Source organism: Thalia democratica, chromosome 3 (assembly GCF_965202585.1).
Source record: "Thalia democratica chromosome 3, ktThaDemo2.hap1.1, whole genome shotgun sequence".
Lineage (NCBI taxonomy): Eukaryota > Metazoa > Chordata > Thaliacea > Salpida > Salpidae > Thalia > Thalia democratica.
In genome coordinates, this window is record NC_139167.1 from 49,676,403 (window position 1) to 49,692,737 (window position 16,335).

General features: G+C 26.3%; 3 non-coding genes and 1 pseudogene across 3 annotated transcripts; all 4 read left to right on the plus strand.

The window, feature by feature from the left end:
* The first annotated feature begins 721 nt into the window (after positions 1-721).
* On the plus strand, positions 722-12,881 carry LOC145832350 (ATP-binding cassette sub-family G member 1-like; annotated as a pseudogene).
* A 1,285-nt stretch (positions 12,882-14,166) lies between these two features.
* On the plus strand, positions 14,167-14,330 carry LOC145832761 (U1 spliceosomal RNA). Its single transcript, XR_014369738.1, has one exon. It is a non-coding gene; the product is annotated as a U1 spliceosomal RNA (small nuclear RNA).
* Positions 14,331-14,820: 490 nt separating this feature from the next.
* On the plus strand, positions 14,821-14,984 carry LOC145832768 (U1 spliceosomal RNA). The gene has a single exon (XR_014369745.1). It is a non-coding gene; the product is annotated as a U1 spliceosomal RNA (small nuclear RNA).
* Positions 14,985-15,764: 780 nt separating this feature from the next.
* Positions 15,765-15,929, plus strand: LOC145832766 (U1 spliceosomal RNA). Its single transcript, XR_014369743.1, has one exon. It is a non-coding gene; the product is annotated as a U1 spliceosomal RNA (small nuclear RNA).
* The last annotated feature ends 406 nt before the right edge of the window (positions 15,930-16,335 follow it).

Genomic DNA, 16,335 nt, shown 5'->3' on the forward strand with positions numbered 1-16,335 from the left:
TGTGCATATTTTCAATTTGATTTTTCTTCAGGTTTAAATTGTTTTTTTTTTTTACAACTAAAAAGTTAAAGCATGTCGTTCATGGGAATCACAACTTTGGGGTATCAAGACCCTTTTAAAGCTACAAAGAACAAAAAAGTTACTCCTTCCATCAAGCCACCTGGTGATGCTCCTAAAGGTGTTGTACTTCCACCAATTAACAATAACGGTACAGTACTCAACAAGTTCTGTAACATGACACACCCTGAGAATGGAAATCAGAAAAGTGTAGCTAATCATGAGTTGTTTACACATTATAAGCATGTCAGGTCAAGGTATAATCCTTCTGATTTAACTAAGTATCCTTTAACAAGTTCCCAAGAAGTTGGATGGCAAGTTTCTACTGACAAAGAGTTGAAAAATGTTGATTCTTGGACCTTTGTTAAGCGATATCCGCTGAAGAACTGTGAAATGTCTTTGTTTGTTAAAGAAATGAAGAAAAATGATAGATTGTTTATTTATTTTTAATATACTATATAAAATTAATGTCAATGCTAATTTTAAAGTTAATAAAAGAAAGTTTGTGTTATAAACCTTTAAAAAATAGTTTACAAAAAATTTGTGTACTTAAATTTGCTCCTTATTTTAGTTTTATAAATTAGTGCCTGAAAACCTGTCAGATAATGATTTATTTACTATATAAGCATAAAATTTAGGTTTTGTATTGATTATTACTATTAGTATGTCTATTGACATCGAATCAGGTAGTAGAACATTTAAAAAAACTGGAGACATTGAAGAACAAGCTGATTTAATCGAAAACAAGTCTAATGCTTCATTTAATTCTAATGTCAGTAATTAAAGTTTACAAATTCTTAAGTATGGTATAATACAAAACAAATTTTATCAATTTCTTAAAACAGGGTGGCCACTAAACCTGGAATCCTGAAAAAACCTGGAGTTTTAAACAATTTTTACATGTAAAGTAGTAAAATTTTGATTTTTTTTGTCACCTTCAAAAAATTTTATTAATTAAAAACACATTTGAAGTTGCTTTACAGTATATTTTCAATGTTGTTATACTATATAAGACAATTTTTACCTTAAACTTATTTTAAACTGAAAATGCAAAAAATATGTTCTTTTAAAAGCCTGGAAGAAATTCAGAAAACCTAAAAGAAATTACTAAAATAACTAGTGGCCACTCTGCTTAAAATCAGCATATATTGTGGTAAATTTTTTGTTCTTATCAAAGAAAAGGAGTTACTTCTAAAAAAAAAATAAAATTATACATAAACACCATAGAATATTAAGTCTATTATTTTTGTTAAAGGGCATATGGGGGGGGGGGTGGGGTCCACCTTGATTTTTACAAGTTGATTTTCTTTTATAGGTTTTATCTGAGCTATCAGACATTTTTAACCGCTTAAATAAATTCAAAAAAAGTTTTGAGATATGAGCGATCAAAGTCAGTGACCTCAATAGGTTCCTAATCCTAATAGAAGGTGCAAACTAAAAATGTGAAAAAAGACCATTTCACTTAAAATCTATCTCCTCTTTCATTTTTTAAGCTTTCTTCTTTAAAATTTCACAGAAAGTGTTTTATCATATTTTAAAAAAATTGAGAGCAGGAATTTTTTTAGTTTTAAAAAATAAAAATTTTATTAAAAAAAAAAACCTATTTTTTTTGCTTTTTTTATCTTAAATTTTTATTTTGTAGTAATTTTTGAAATTCCAACATTCAAAGTCTTTTAAACTATAAAAGGAACATTTCCTGAAAGTTTGAGGTCTCTAGCTCAAAAATGAAGAATATAGATTTTTAGTGATTTTTAAAATTTCTGAGAAGATCGTCCCCAAAATATTTGCGGTGTCCATATGTTTGTATTGGAAACTTTTTACAAAAATTACAATATCTCAAAAGTTAAATAAGATTTTTTAATTCTATAAAAACTGGCTTGTAGTTTGTACTTGAAGCTTTCATATTTCATATAAGATCTAGTAAGAAAAAAATATTGGGCTTTCCCCTATGCCCTTAATGCCTATAAAAACATGTATTGAATTTAATTGTTTAAGGAAGGTTTGATATTCCACTTAAAAAGTTTTAAATCCATTTCAAAAAACATAAGTTTGTTTGTAAAAATCATTATATCTTGTAGACAGAAGTAGTAATCAATGACCCTCACCTTTGTATCAGTTCAATCCAGAGCAATTCAATAAGAGTTGATTTTGAAAATATAAATCTGAATGTAAAGATTGGAACAGGAATGAAGTATATGTGCAAAAGAAAAGGTTTGGCACATATTGTTATAAAATATTGTTTATTTTTACCTTTTTTGATCTTGTAACAAATCGTACCTTATTTTTATTTATTGAGTTATGAAGTTTTAAGCTTCTGCTCTGAATAATTTCCGAGTTTTTCTTTGATTAACATTAATTAACAAGCATACAGCTATCTTGCTATTATATTATGTGTTATTAGTTGCACAGACAAAATGATGTCACAATGTTTGTGCTGTTACAAAACACCTCTTAGTAAATTTTTTTTCTAACAAAAACTAATTGTTTTGGCTAAAAATTAATAAACTTGTGCCTAATAACTTGTTGATGACAAAATAATGATAAAATAATTTTTTATGATAAAATGTAAAAAGATTTTAGAATAAAAATTAAAGTACTATAGTTTGAAACAGTAAATATATTTGTAATTTTTTAAGTAGGGCATGTTGTTTCACTATCTTAATGCAATTTTTACCCATTTTTTAATTTGTATGACTTATTTATATAATACAAAAAATTATGGCACATAAAAAATTTTAAGAAAGAAAGCAAATTTTAATGAATTTGAATGGAACATTTCACTCACAAGATTTAATTGCAATAATTGGACCATCTGGTTCAGGAAAAAGCTCTTTGATGAATGTTCTGGCCGGATACAAGTAATTTTTGAACAGTAATAGCAGATATCACCACAGTTATTTTATAATTTATTGACTTTAAACAAACTTGTAACTATTCAGTAACCATTTTGATTTTTGTAGGTAAATAAAAATCTGTTAGTTTTATGTTTTAGCTAAAATGCTTAGTAGTATATTATTATTTTTTATAGTTTGTATATTTATTTTCGACTCACAGTTGACATATTTGTTTTCAACTATTTCATAAAAATAAATAGTTAGTAAATGTATATTAAAGATAACAAACTTAACACTTGTTACAGTCTTGATACTTTATTGCAACAAGTTTTCCCCAGAATAAGTAAATATTCTTACTTAGTAAACATATCTATTTTAAATTTATTTTTAGTTAATTTATAAATTTTCACCAAGCAAATAAAGTTGGCTTTTTTCTAGTTTAATATGTATATAATATACTTTCAAAGTTTATTTTATATATAGAAGTCAAAAAAGGTTTTACTAGATTGGTTTGATGATTAGATCACAAGCTCCCTGTAGACTAAGTTAATATTTTTATTAAACCTCTAAGTCAGTCTAGTAATTATACATAAAGGAATCTTGCTGTATTTAATCAACAGTTTTTTTTTAATAATTAAGTTTACAAGTTCAAAATTGTGACATAAATTCTATGAACCTAGTAAAAACTAGTGCTATTTAGTTGACGACCATAAAGATAATTTACGAAATTTATGCAAGTATATGATATAAAATGTACATGAGTATGTAACATAATAGAAAATGTGAGCAATGTAAACAAAATTGTCAGTATTGATATTTAAATAATCAAATTTCTGAAAAATTGATATTTTTTTAGTTTCTTTAAGCAACTATATTAAATCCATTTATTATTTGTGTTTAATAAGATACTGAAATATAAACAAAACTATACTTTATTTTTATAGTTAAAGGTTTTGTTTTTTACAATAGTTAGTTGTAGTTACTGCTTTAAGTTTATTAAGTTTAATAATGTCTTACTTACACGTGCACTTTTTTTAAAGTTATTATTATTTTATTAAATGAAAAATATTAGTAACATTGTAAAATAATTTACAATACTCTTCTACAAAAAGTATTTTAAATTAAGTTTTCATCAATCTATAAAATTAATAATATTTGTTAAAAGGAATCAAATAAGTTTTTTAAATAGAAACGAACAAATATTTTTGTATAAAATTCAGTTAAATAAAACTTTTTATAGATAATTTTTTTTTTCTATTTTGTATAAATACTTTCAAAGAGAACAAGGTACATATGGCAATGTTTTGATCAATGGAACAAAAAGAAATTCTGATCGTTTTAGAAAGTTGTCATGTTATATTATGCAAGATGATTGTTTAATTCATTATCAAACAGTTATGGAGTATATGATGGTTATTTTTCAAATATATGCTTACTTGTTTTTGATAAAAACGAAAAAAATATCTGTTTAAAGTGATACACTTTATTTAATTCATAAATGTAGTTTACCACTAAGTACTAGACTACTTTAAACAAAAACAAACTTAAACGAGTAAATAAAAATTAAAGTTGAGAAATTTTATTATTTTTTTGTTTTGAGTTATGGTATATAAAAAAGAAATGTTACAAAGGAACTTAAAATTAATTTTATGACAGCATCTAATAAAAATTAGGGTTTGACTTTTGTTAGCAATCTAAGAGACAACCATTGTATATACATTTCAAAAGGTTTGAAAATATTAATAGGTTATAACTAATTTTACTAAAACATAACTTTATGTAAATTATGTTAAAAAATGATAAATTTAGGGAATACTTCAATAAAATTATTAAATTAAGTTTAAAAAAGCATCGAAATACTTATTATTATTTTTAATTATAATTATATATATACAAATTAAAAGTTTTTTCTATGTGAAGAGTTTTTTCAAATCATTTCTTTAGATTAAAGTAGTATACAAAATAAATTTATAACTTTAATATCAAATAAATTAGAAATGCAAAAAACTACATTAAAAAATTAATAAGCTGAAACATTCCTATGAATAGTCTTATCTTTTTAATGGGCCGCTATTTTTAAAACGTAGGCTAGGTTTAGTTTAGACTGTAAACTTGCTTGATTTGCAACTTAATGTTGCTGCAAGTTTTTACATTGATAAAAATAACTAATGTCTTTTCAGATTGTTTGTTAATTTTTAAAACTTTTTACTCAATTTTTTTGTATGTAGGTTGCTGCTAACTTAAAGACGAGGCTTTCTAAAACCACAAAGCTAGAAATAGTCAACGAAATACTTGTGATGCTAGGGCTTGACAAAGTGACAAAAACTTATGTTCAAAATTTGAGTGGAGGACAACTTAAACGATTAGCAATTGCGCTTGAGCTAATTAACAATCCACCTGTAATGTTTCTTGATGAACCAACCAGGTTTGTTTGAAAAAAGTTTATATGTAAAAAATCAGATAACTTTATTTGTATGCCATAATTGAATTAAAAAAAAAAAGTTTTTGAATGTAAAATCCTTAGAACTTCTAATTAAAAAAAAAATATATATACAAACGTTTTATCTGTTATATAATATTTTATATTATACAGTTTTATTTGTAAAGATACGTAACAAAAGAGAACTGTTATGCTTTAATAAAGTTTTGTTGTTCTTGAAAAAATAAATTAAATGATCATGAATTTTTAAGATAGAAAAATAATTTAATTAAAAAAGTTCAACAAATCAAGTTTTATATTAAAATAAAACAAAAACTTTTTGTTTTTTGGAAAATACTAAAATTAGTTATTGCGTTTACCTAAAACATATTATTTTATAATTAGTAAAAACTCAATTTTAAAAATTAACCAAAAAATCTAAAATGAAAACAGCGTTATAAAACATAAAAGTAATTAAATTTGTTAAAAGAAAAAAGTCTAAAAACAAACAAGTAAAATTTATTTTTAAACTAAATCAAATTACTTAAAAATGGAAAAAGTAAATGATGATTGTTTGTTATTCTCCTTTAAGTTTAGATTTGATTTGTTTGACGGCGTTGATGTTTTACAAAATATGTTCACATTCCATTTGTCATCACTTGTTTGTTGATTGGATTGTAAATTACTTGGTAGTAAGGGTGAACATGTTAAATTAAACTTCTGATTTAGTGTACTCATTGCATTCGGTATTGGTAATTTGTCCCAAATAGCAAGATCATTACTACTTGTAGCAGTACCAGCTATTCCTTGTACATTATTTCGGTGCTTGATCACATAATTTCTATCTTTAGGAGAAAATAGTCTTTCATCGAATGGTCTATGTGTCTTTGTCCTTCATAAAAGTACTTTATTGTTTGTAAATTATAAAAAATGAGTTAAAATCACCTTTTTTATACAGCGGTTTGGACAGCTCTACAAGCTTTCAAGTCATTTCTCTTTTGAGAGTCTTGGCGCATGGAGGAAGAACTATCATTTGCACTATACATCAACCCTCAGCTAAATTGTTTGAGCTTTTTGATCAAGTAAATTACGTATTTTTGACGAAGTTTTTATTTTTAAATTGTAAAATCAGTAGCATTCGACAGGGTTGCCAAAAAAACCTAGAAACCTGGAATTTTTAACAAACATCACTAAAAAAAATTTGTAAAAACCTAGAATTTTTAACAATTTTAACATGTTAAGTAGTAAAATTTCGATTTCACATAAAATATCTATCATATAGATAAATTTTTTATCATCATCAAAAAATTTTTTTATTCAAAAACACATTTAAAGTAGCTTCAGAGTATCTTTTCAATATTTTATACTATTTAACACCTTAAACTTAACTTTAAACTAAAAATAGACCCAAAATGTGTACTTTTAAAAACCTAGAGGAAATTTTGAAAACCTAGAGAAAATTTTCCAAAAAAATTTGGCAACCGTTATTCGATTACAATATATAATAATCGTTTGGTTACTTGTGTATCCTAAAAGTTTTGAAAAACACATAGAATAATAATTCATTTATAAATTAAAAAAAGTTATTTGCTAATAGTTTGCTAATAAAGATCCAAACAAGTCCGTTGGAATATACGATAAAAAGCAGCAAGAAAATATTTACTCGCGAAAGCTTTAACGAATAACTACGTTAAAGTATTTTAATTACCTAACCCAGAGAAACATGCGTCAGTCAATAAAGCAAGAACCGTGCAAATTGTTGTAATTGTTGTAATTCATTTTTAGTAATCATAACTATTGCATTTAAAAAGTTAACACTTTAAATAAAAACTATCTGTGAACGTTTCAAAATAAAATGCTGATAATTTTATATTAGGTCTATGTACTAGCTGAGGGAAGGTGTGTTTATGATGGAAATACGGTCGCTTTGTTGCCTTTTCTTGAACATTTCGGTTTGAAATGCCCAGAATATCACAATCCTGCTGATTTCTGTATGTTAATTTTTTCAGATTTTTCATTACAAAGTATTAAAATAAAGTTCCAAGTGCTTTAAAAAATTACTAATTGAATCTGTTCTTAATGAAGTAATAAGTAATAAAAGTTCAAAACTTTTAATATTGGTCATATACTTTTCTATGTTTATTGGTTATAAATATTTGCATACACCCTCAATAATTATTCATTAATTTTAATTTCCAGTGTTGGAAGTTGCATCGGGCGACTATGGTAATGTTCCTGAATTAGTTCATGCTGTTACATTTGGAAAATGTGAAGAATTTCAAAAGAAATACCCTGTAATAAAGTTTTTAGTTGTTGAATTATTATCAAAATTTAGTTTTTTATTAAAAAAAAGTTGAACATAGAAATAAACTTAAGTTTTCAACATATAAATAATGTGAGAAATAATGTTTAATAATAAACATTAATCTTCAATTATATCATAACTAAAGGAAACATTTGATTATAGTTTTCAGTTTGATTATATATCTTTAACTATTATAAACGTAAATATAAATAAAAACATATAACAATTTTTTATATTATAGATTAGTTTTAGAAAATAAATTTTATTTACGTCATTAAAATTAAATACTTCCACTTACTTTTTTTTTTTAATTTTTGAAATGTTAATAATTTTTAGATCAGAAGTTTTACGAGTTTCAATTTTTATTTATTTAATATTTTCTTATAATATAAACATTGAGCAACACTTTTTTATTAATAAAAACCTCTGTTTTTAGTCAATCAGTTTCTTTCGCTCTTGATTTTAAAATCATGGACACTATGTCAAAGCTTTTTCTTTTTCTATTTATTAATGTTTTAGTCGAAGGTTCCATTTGAAATAACTGATTTACAAATTAAATTAATTCAATTTGATAGATGTATTATTTTCATCTCACTGTAAAATCAATATTTAAAACATATAATGATTAAAAGTTGAAAAGAAGCAAAGGCGTTTAAATTTATAGAATTTTCAGTAAATACATTTGTGAGCTTTTTAAATTAAACTTAAGTTAATTGTAACTTTTTATCACATAATCAGATTTAAAAGTCTAATAAGTGTCAAGTTTAAGAAGTTTGTGTTTGTTTGTACAAAGTTTATTAATCATTAAAATACATTTTTTACTGTTTTAATCGTAATTTTATCCATAGAGAAACCTTTCTAAATCTATGATTATCGAAAAGTTGATTGACGCAAACACAGCTGAATCTTCTATAAAGAGTAAATCCAGTTCGTTTCATGTTTTTATTATACTGAATTTTTTCTGCAATAGGTTTTGAGTGTAATATAAACATATTCTAATGCGGTTTTATTATATAACCAGTTAAAAGCCAAAATCTTTATTCTTGATTGGTGTAGATTATAGAAATTTTTAAACTTTAAAACTTTGAGTTATTTAAAATTCTTGTTTTTGTGTTTTCGTAATTAGTTTCGGTTTTTCTTTTTTAATGAGCATCGATACCAAACTATAAAGCCCACCTCGGGCACACTTTTTAAGGTTCGTTGCGCACCCCTATTTTAAAGTAATAAAACTTTAACTAATGGTTGCAGAAAAAGTCCATAGCATAGGCTAACAATTTTATTTTTTTATTAATTAAAATTATTAATCATAATAATACATAGCTTTAAGTTGAAGTTATAAGCTGCTCCTGATTTAAAATGATATTTTCTTTGAGTATGTGTCAAAAATTCACGAAGCGTCACTTTTGCACAAACTGAACAAAGTTTAACCAAAAAGTCTAATTTTAGCATGAGTTAGCAAACTATTTATTTATTGGGAAGCAACGTTTAAAAAATGAGTTTAAATTAATTTTTTTTAAGCTAGAACAGTAAAAGCTAGTACAAAAGTCCTGTGCAATTTGTGACCTGTTCCCATTTTCTTCACCAAAACTAAAGACTAAAAACATGATTTTGCATTTCACAGCAAAGAACATGGTGAGAAATTCGAGGAAGCTGCTGAAAGTACCGACGCACGCCAACGTCAGCAAGACATGCGACATGTACGTGTTGAACCAGTTCAAGCAGTTTCACATATTGTTCTGGAGGATGACGCGCGCTCAACTGCGAAATCCCGTGAGCTTTTGTTGATACATTTTCTACATGATAAGAAAAACAGGACGCACAACTCAATAAACTAGGTTTATTTCGAGCAATTCTCATTAGTAAAGTTTAATTAACATTAGATTTTTTTTTATCTAGATCATTGAGTTGTGTGGTCTGTTATTCTTGTTATATAGTTATTAGTCAGTAATGTTTCTTTATACAAAATCTACACACAATAATCTATAAAAACTTATGAAGTAATTTTAGTCGGTGACTCACATGCGAGTGATAAGCCACGTATTGGTCGGCTTCGCATTGGGCCTGCTGTACTTGGACATCGGTAACGACGCTGAATTGGTGCTGAACAACGCCGGATTCCTATTCTTCTGCTCCCTTTTCATCATGTTCGCCTCCCTCATGCCCGCCTTGCTAACAAGTACTTTTGAGCTTGATTTCTTGGTTGTTTGATTTTTACTGTGTTTTACAGTTTTTGTTTTTTAAACAGAAGTATAATCCTAAACTTTACTTGTTCTATGACCAGTGAGGAAGCCTGAATCAATTTTATTTTTAGAAAATTATAAATTAATTGTTTTTCCAAAGTCCTGACAATAGATCTTTTAATTAAAATTTACAATTAATGAAACTGACTTTATTAGTTATCAAGTTTTGTAAAAAAATAATTTTACAAACACAACTTCATATAAAACTAAAAAAAAGTTATAAATTGAAACTATTTATTTTCTTTATTGGCAAAATTTTGTATTACCTTATTCGATAAGCAATTTGATTAATTAAACTTATATATTTTGCTTATTTGTTTGTTTTATTTTCAGACTATCTATATTAATAGAAAATTCAGAAAGTTCAAGAATAATCTTTTATCCAGACTAATTTAAGGCTTTAAATATATCATTTTAATATTTTTTTTTCTTTTAGTGTTGAAAAGTTTAGATAACAAGTACCTTTGAATTTTGATAAAGTATACTTTAAATAAATTCTATTTTTTTTATAGTTCCTAGTATTGAAAAATATTATGTTTTTGTTTTTCTGTTTTATATAAGCATTATTGTAAGATTTTATTTCAAATCAGTTGTACTTATAACATTTTCTTGTATCCGATTAATCAAGTTCAAATTGAACCAAAACTCATTCAATAAATTTATACGACCATATGTTAAAGTAGTTTTGCTGTCGTATATATTTACATCCTATAATTTCAGAAAACCTATTTTTGTTTGTTTTGTTGCTTATACATATGACAAAAACTTTAGCTGCTGAAAACACAGGTTTTGCAGATAAGCTTATTTACTGCCAATTTATTACTACAAATTTATCAATTTCAGTCACATTAGAATTGCCTACTTTCATTCGTGAGCACTTGAATTATTGGTATTCATTAGACGCTTATTATTGGGCTAGAAGTTCCGCAGACATTCCTTATCAAGTTAGTTTAAAATTAAAAAGTATATCAAATAACAACAAATTCTATTGTTTACTTATCTTGTTAACTTGTATAACTTGTTTGGTTATTGGTTTAAAGTATTTTATAATTTAAGTAAATTTAACGTACTGTAAGATGGCAGAATTTATTTGTTTAATAATGCTTTTAAAAGTTTTAAGCTATAATTATTTGATAAATATTTTTTATTGTTATTGTATGTTTTATAAAACTAAAAAAATTGTATACCAAATATTTTTTATTCTTTTTGTACTTTTAACAGTATTTTCAGTAAAGCAAAGTACCTTAGGTTATTATTACATGACAAATTGCAGATGATTTTTCCGCTCGTCTTCAGTGCAACCGCCTACTTTCTGAGCGGGCAGCCGTCTGAAACCGGCAGATTTCTCATATTTTCCTTGATTTTGGTTTTAGTTTCTCTAATCAGCCAGGCTTTCGGAATGCTGGTCGGCGTTGTAATACCCCATGCTGAGGTGAGTTTTTTTCGTGTTTATTCTGCATTGAGTATACAAATATTTTGCACAATCTTATTATTGAATTGTTACTTTTCGCTCGAATCAGGTTTGAACTAGCAAATGCATAATGATCACCATGTAAATCATTGTATAATTATTAATATATTTAGTTTAAAGAACTAAATTAAAATGTAGAAAATTTGCTTAGTTAGTTTAATAATACATTCAAGTTATTTAAAACTTTTATATTTGCTTGTTAAATACTTTCAGCGGCATGTTTATACTATTTATAAAAAACTTAAGTTGGTTAGACCTTTTAAAGAAATTTTAAAGAAAGAAAATCTAATTTTTGTGTATTTATATCAGGATAAGATATTTAGATAAAAATGTTTGTACTTTTAGCGTAGTATAATAATTCAACCTAACAGTTTTTTTATATCTATTTGTTGATAAGTTCATTTATGGTTTAAAGAAACTAATTAAAAGTAAAAATTTTGTTATTCAAAGTTACTTTTTCAAACTTATTAAGAAAGAGTTTTTGTAAAAAAAAGTAATACTCCTTTCTATTTTGATCTTTTAGAAATAAGTAATCAATTTTTTAGATTTTTTTATATTCAAATGAACTTACTCTCATAAGTTATAAAATAACGAGATTTTACCACTTGAAAAAAGAGATTTTTAATTTAGTAAAGAATGTGTTATATACTCTGAAATAAAATTATAAAATGTTTCTTTAATTACTACATAAAGTCATAATTGATAATTTTTTTTTCTTATTATATTTTTTGATGCATTCACTAATGCTTATTTTTTACTGTTACGAAATATTAACAAAAATATTTGTTGTTTGAGCAAACTAGCTTTTAAAAGATATCCAAATGAAAAATAACCTCTGCTAAGTAAAGTTTAAATTTTCAGACAGCAGCGTTTGTTGGGCCCATATTCATGGTGCCAATGACTCTTTTCAGTGGGTTTTTTGTAAAATTCGACACGATACCTTGGTACATGAAGTGGCTTTCTTATATTTCATATCCAAGGTCAGCAAAAAAATAGTTGTCTTGAAGTTTAAATGTAATACCACATCTAAAGTTTAATTTGAAAATTAGTTTTTAAGCAAAGAATTTGTAAATTGTTTATTAATATTATTAGTAATGATATTTAATTGTCCACCTAGCATGAAGAGTTCATTAAGTATTATAAAATTTAAATCTTTTTTCTTAAATCTTAGACGTATTATAGTTGTAGGTTGCTAATTATATGACTACCAATTTTGTAGCTAAATTTTATTAAACAATTAATCTTGTGATAAAGTTCAAAAAACTAATTACTTATAAAAAACTTATGTAAATGAATATCTAAGCTTTAATAAAATATTTTAGATGAAGTCAAAATTTTTATTAAGGTTTGCCAAGTCACAAAGAAGTACTATAGATTTTTTGTAATGTTTACAAAATTTTTGCATTTTTACTATTTAGCTTTATGTTTAAACACAAATACAAAGAGCTTCATCGACAGATATGCCTTTGAAGCTGAGCTGTTAGCAATATACGGGAATAATAGAAGCGCATTAGATTGTAGTGCTGGCCATCCAAAAGTGCCTTCAAGTACGTAAACATTGTTCTACGTAGTTTTGAAATTAATCTTAGACTCCTTTTGTATTAGCTATTTTTTTTTTTCAAAGCATGAAATTAAGTTAACACATAATGTTATTAGCTTTAAGTAGATAACCTAAAGAATTACACCAAACAATTAAAAAAGAATCTTTTATATAAATATGTTGAACCGTAATTCATAATTGCTCCTTAGTCATAAACTTTAGGAAAAGTCTGAAAATGTTTTTATCCTGCAAAGTAGTCAGAAAAATAGGTTGTTTTGAATGAAAAGGTAAAAACTTTTTTCTGGTCATGATTTTTTTCTCCGATAGGTCTAAAAGTTTTTTATAGATAGTTTTGGTCGTTTTCAATGGCCAAGCTAACATTGAGAGTGGTTTTAGCTAAAATTTATATATGATAGTTTTTGGTCTTTTTAATTATTTCATAATATAAAAAAGTTTTGTAAAATACTCAATGTATGATAAAGCATCAAGCCTGCAGTGGTTATCCCATGCAGTGAAATGATCGGCGCGAATAATAAGTCTTGTTTAACCATAAAATTTATCCACAATATGAAATCCATCAATCAACATAATAATAAAGTACTATATAGTTGATCTCTCAAAATTAAAGCATTAAAAAGGAAAGTATCAATTTTACTTTTACGTATTAATTAAAGTTTTATTGATACTGTTACGAACTGTAAATTTTAATCTGCAGTCACCAGTCTGTAGGGTCTAAATCTGATACTTATGAAGAAATAGTAAAAAATATCTGTAGTAACTAAAAATAGATTATGGATCAACAGCTTAAACCAATAGTGTCTACAACAACTGAACTATAGACTCGTCATTTTACTTGTTTACGGCTTGTAACGCATTTTAGCTGAAATATATTTTAAAGTTAATATTTTTGCATGGTCTAGGACAGTGTTCTTCACGGTGTGCACCCATGCGCACGAAATTTATTTTTGGGTACAGAGTAATTTTAAGGTGCACGAAATTTCTTATATAACTAGATAGATATTGTGGAGTTTATGATGAAAGGCATGAAAATAAAAAGTCTTTGGCATATTTTTGGTTAGTTTTGAGTTTGGGGTGCAGAGACTTTTTAAATTTCAGTTTAGTTGCACAGATTACAATTAGCGTGAAGACCACTGATTTAGTGCATAGAAATATTTTAGTTTTATTTCCTATTCTCTTTCTACGTCACAAAATTTCTCATATTTTGTGACGTCACAATACAAAACAAGCAAATGATAGAAAACAACAAACAATGTGCTTAGAAGTTGATACCACTAAGATTAAACTTACTTGGCGATGGCTCAACTGTGATCAGGCAGGCAGTTAGTCCAGAGCGAGGCCTCACCATTGCACATTGGTGAAGCTGAACTCTGCGATTGTTCAAAATTGAGCAATTCGGTCGTAGAATTTCTGATAGTGGGTTGGCTGCGTTCGCGCGCCTCCCGCATATACACCTCATAACATTATTTTTTATTCAAAGATCATGGGTCGGTAAACTGCGACCCGCGATGTACTTGTTGGCTAAAAGCAAAATTTTTTAAATAAATAAAATTTTGTATTTCTACTTGCATAGATATAATAGTAGATAATCAAGAAATGTGAGTTTTATAATTAACACTATGTAATTATACAATTCATTTAAAAAAAATTGTTTCGCTGTTAGAACAGTTCGTCATTTCATATAAAAAATATAATGATAATCTTAGTTATAAAATTTAAGTGTCTAGCAAAAACAAAAGCTTGAAAAAGTAGTGAAATGGTTGTAAGAGTACTTAAGGTGTTTACTTCATTGTTCAAACGATTACACGCAACGACCTATTTTTTACTCATACTCTCTCATTTCTACTACTTTTTCTCATATTATGACGTCACAATTAAAGTCACAAACTAACGATTCTTGCTTATTGCTTGGGTATAGGCTGATTTCTGTAAAGTTAAACTTACCTGACGGGAGTCTTAACAGCGATCAGGCAGGCTGTTGACTCAGGGTGAGGTTTCATCATTGCACATTGGTGAGACTGACCTCTGCGATTGTTCCAAATGTGAACAACTCGGCCGTACAATTTCTCACACGGGGAACTTGCGTTCGCGCAGTCCCCTTTTAATCTCATACCAATGCTACGACCATTAGTATATCAATCAACTATAAACATTTGATTTAGGGGATAATCACTTTGATATATTTCTCTAAAAACTTTAATATTAAAAGTACTTTATTTTATGTTAAAGTTATTTAAAAACTTTGCAGAACTTTTATACCATAGTTATGTAAAATTTCTTTTTAGATTTTTAATAAACAGTTTATTAAAACTATTAGCTTGAATTACATTGCTAAATTTAGTGATTGATAACAAATTATTATCTTACATAAAATTCTTACAGGTCTAATAAATAACTTTTAAGAGTTCAAATTTTTTTACTCGTAGTTATCAAGCTTTTCTACTCAGTTTAATATTTTTTTTAAATTGAAAATTAGGTTATTTTACAGATCTGCTTTATTTATTTGAAAATAGAAAATAAACTTGAATTTAAATTGTGAAAGTCTCGTATAGAAGTTTATTTTTTCACGTTTTAGATACACAGTTTGATTTAAATATTTAAAGAAAATATGAAATGTCTGAACAATAATTATTATTTGAGTAAAAAAATAAATATATATTTAAATCATGTTTTTAGAAAATCATTCTAAGTTTATTTTCAAGTATATATATTTTTTTAAGTAAGAAATAACATCGGAAAAAATATGCTGTTTCAAAATATTTGCTTTCAACTCTTTTTATGATGTGCACTGTTTTCTCGTATTATGACGTCATAATGACACGCACATAAACAGTTTATTCTCGTGTTTTTATTGGTAAGGAAATGTGTCGGCTCAAGATTAAACTAACCTGACGGGGGTCTTAACAGCGATCAGGCAGGCTGTTGACCCAGGGCGAGGTTTCACCATTGCACACTGGTGACTACTGACCTCTGCGATTACTCAAAATTGAGTAAGTCGGCCGTGTCATTTTTCACTTGGGGAAGATGCGTTCGCGCTCTCCCCTAAATAGCTTACTAACATAAATTCATATAATATACTAAGTAAATAATTATACTAGATACTTATTAGTTATAAAATATTAACCTGTAATTATTTTGGCTATCTTCTGCAAAGCTTAGGTGTTTTTTCTCCGCCAAACAACATGCACTAGACTATCAACAGTAGTTAAGACATTGTTTAAAGACAATAAGGAATGTCTTTTAACGATTTTTAGGACTTAAAAAGTAGTTAAATGAATCAACTGGTGTTTTTAATAGAAAATTATAATTAATTTGTAAGTTAAAAAGTTGTTTGTTTAACAATTTTTAGTGAGAAAATTTCAACTACTAGTTTAAGTATTTAAGTTCGCACAAAAAAATTGCCTAAAAGATAATTCTTACTCATTGGTTATAAATGAATTATTTTTAAGTT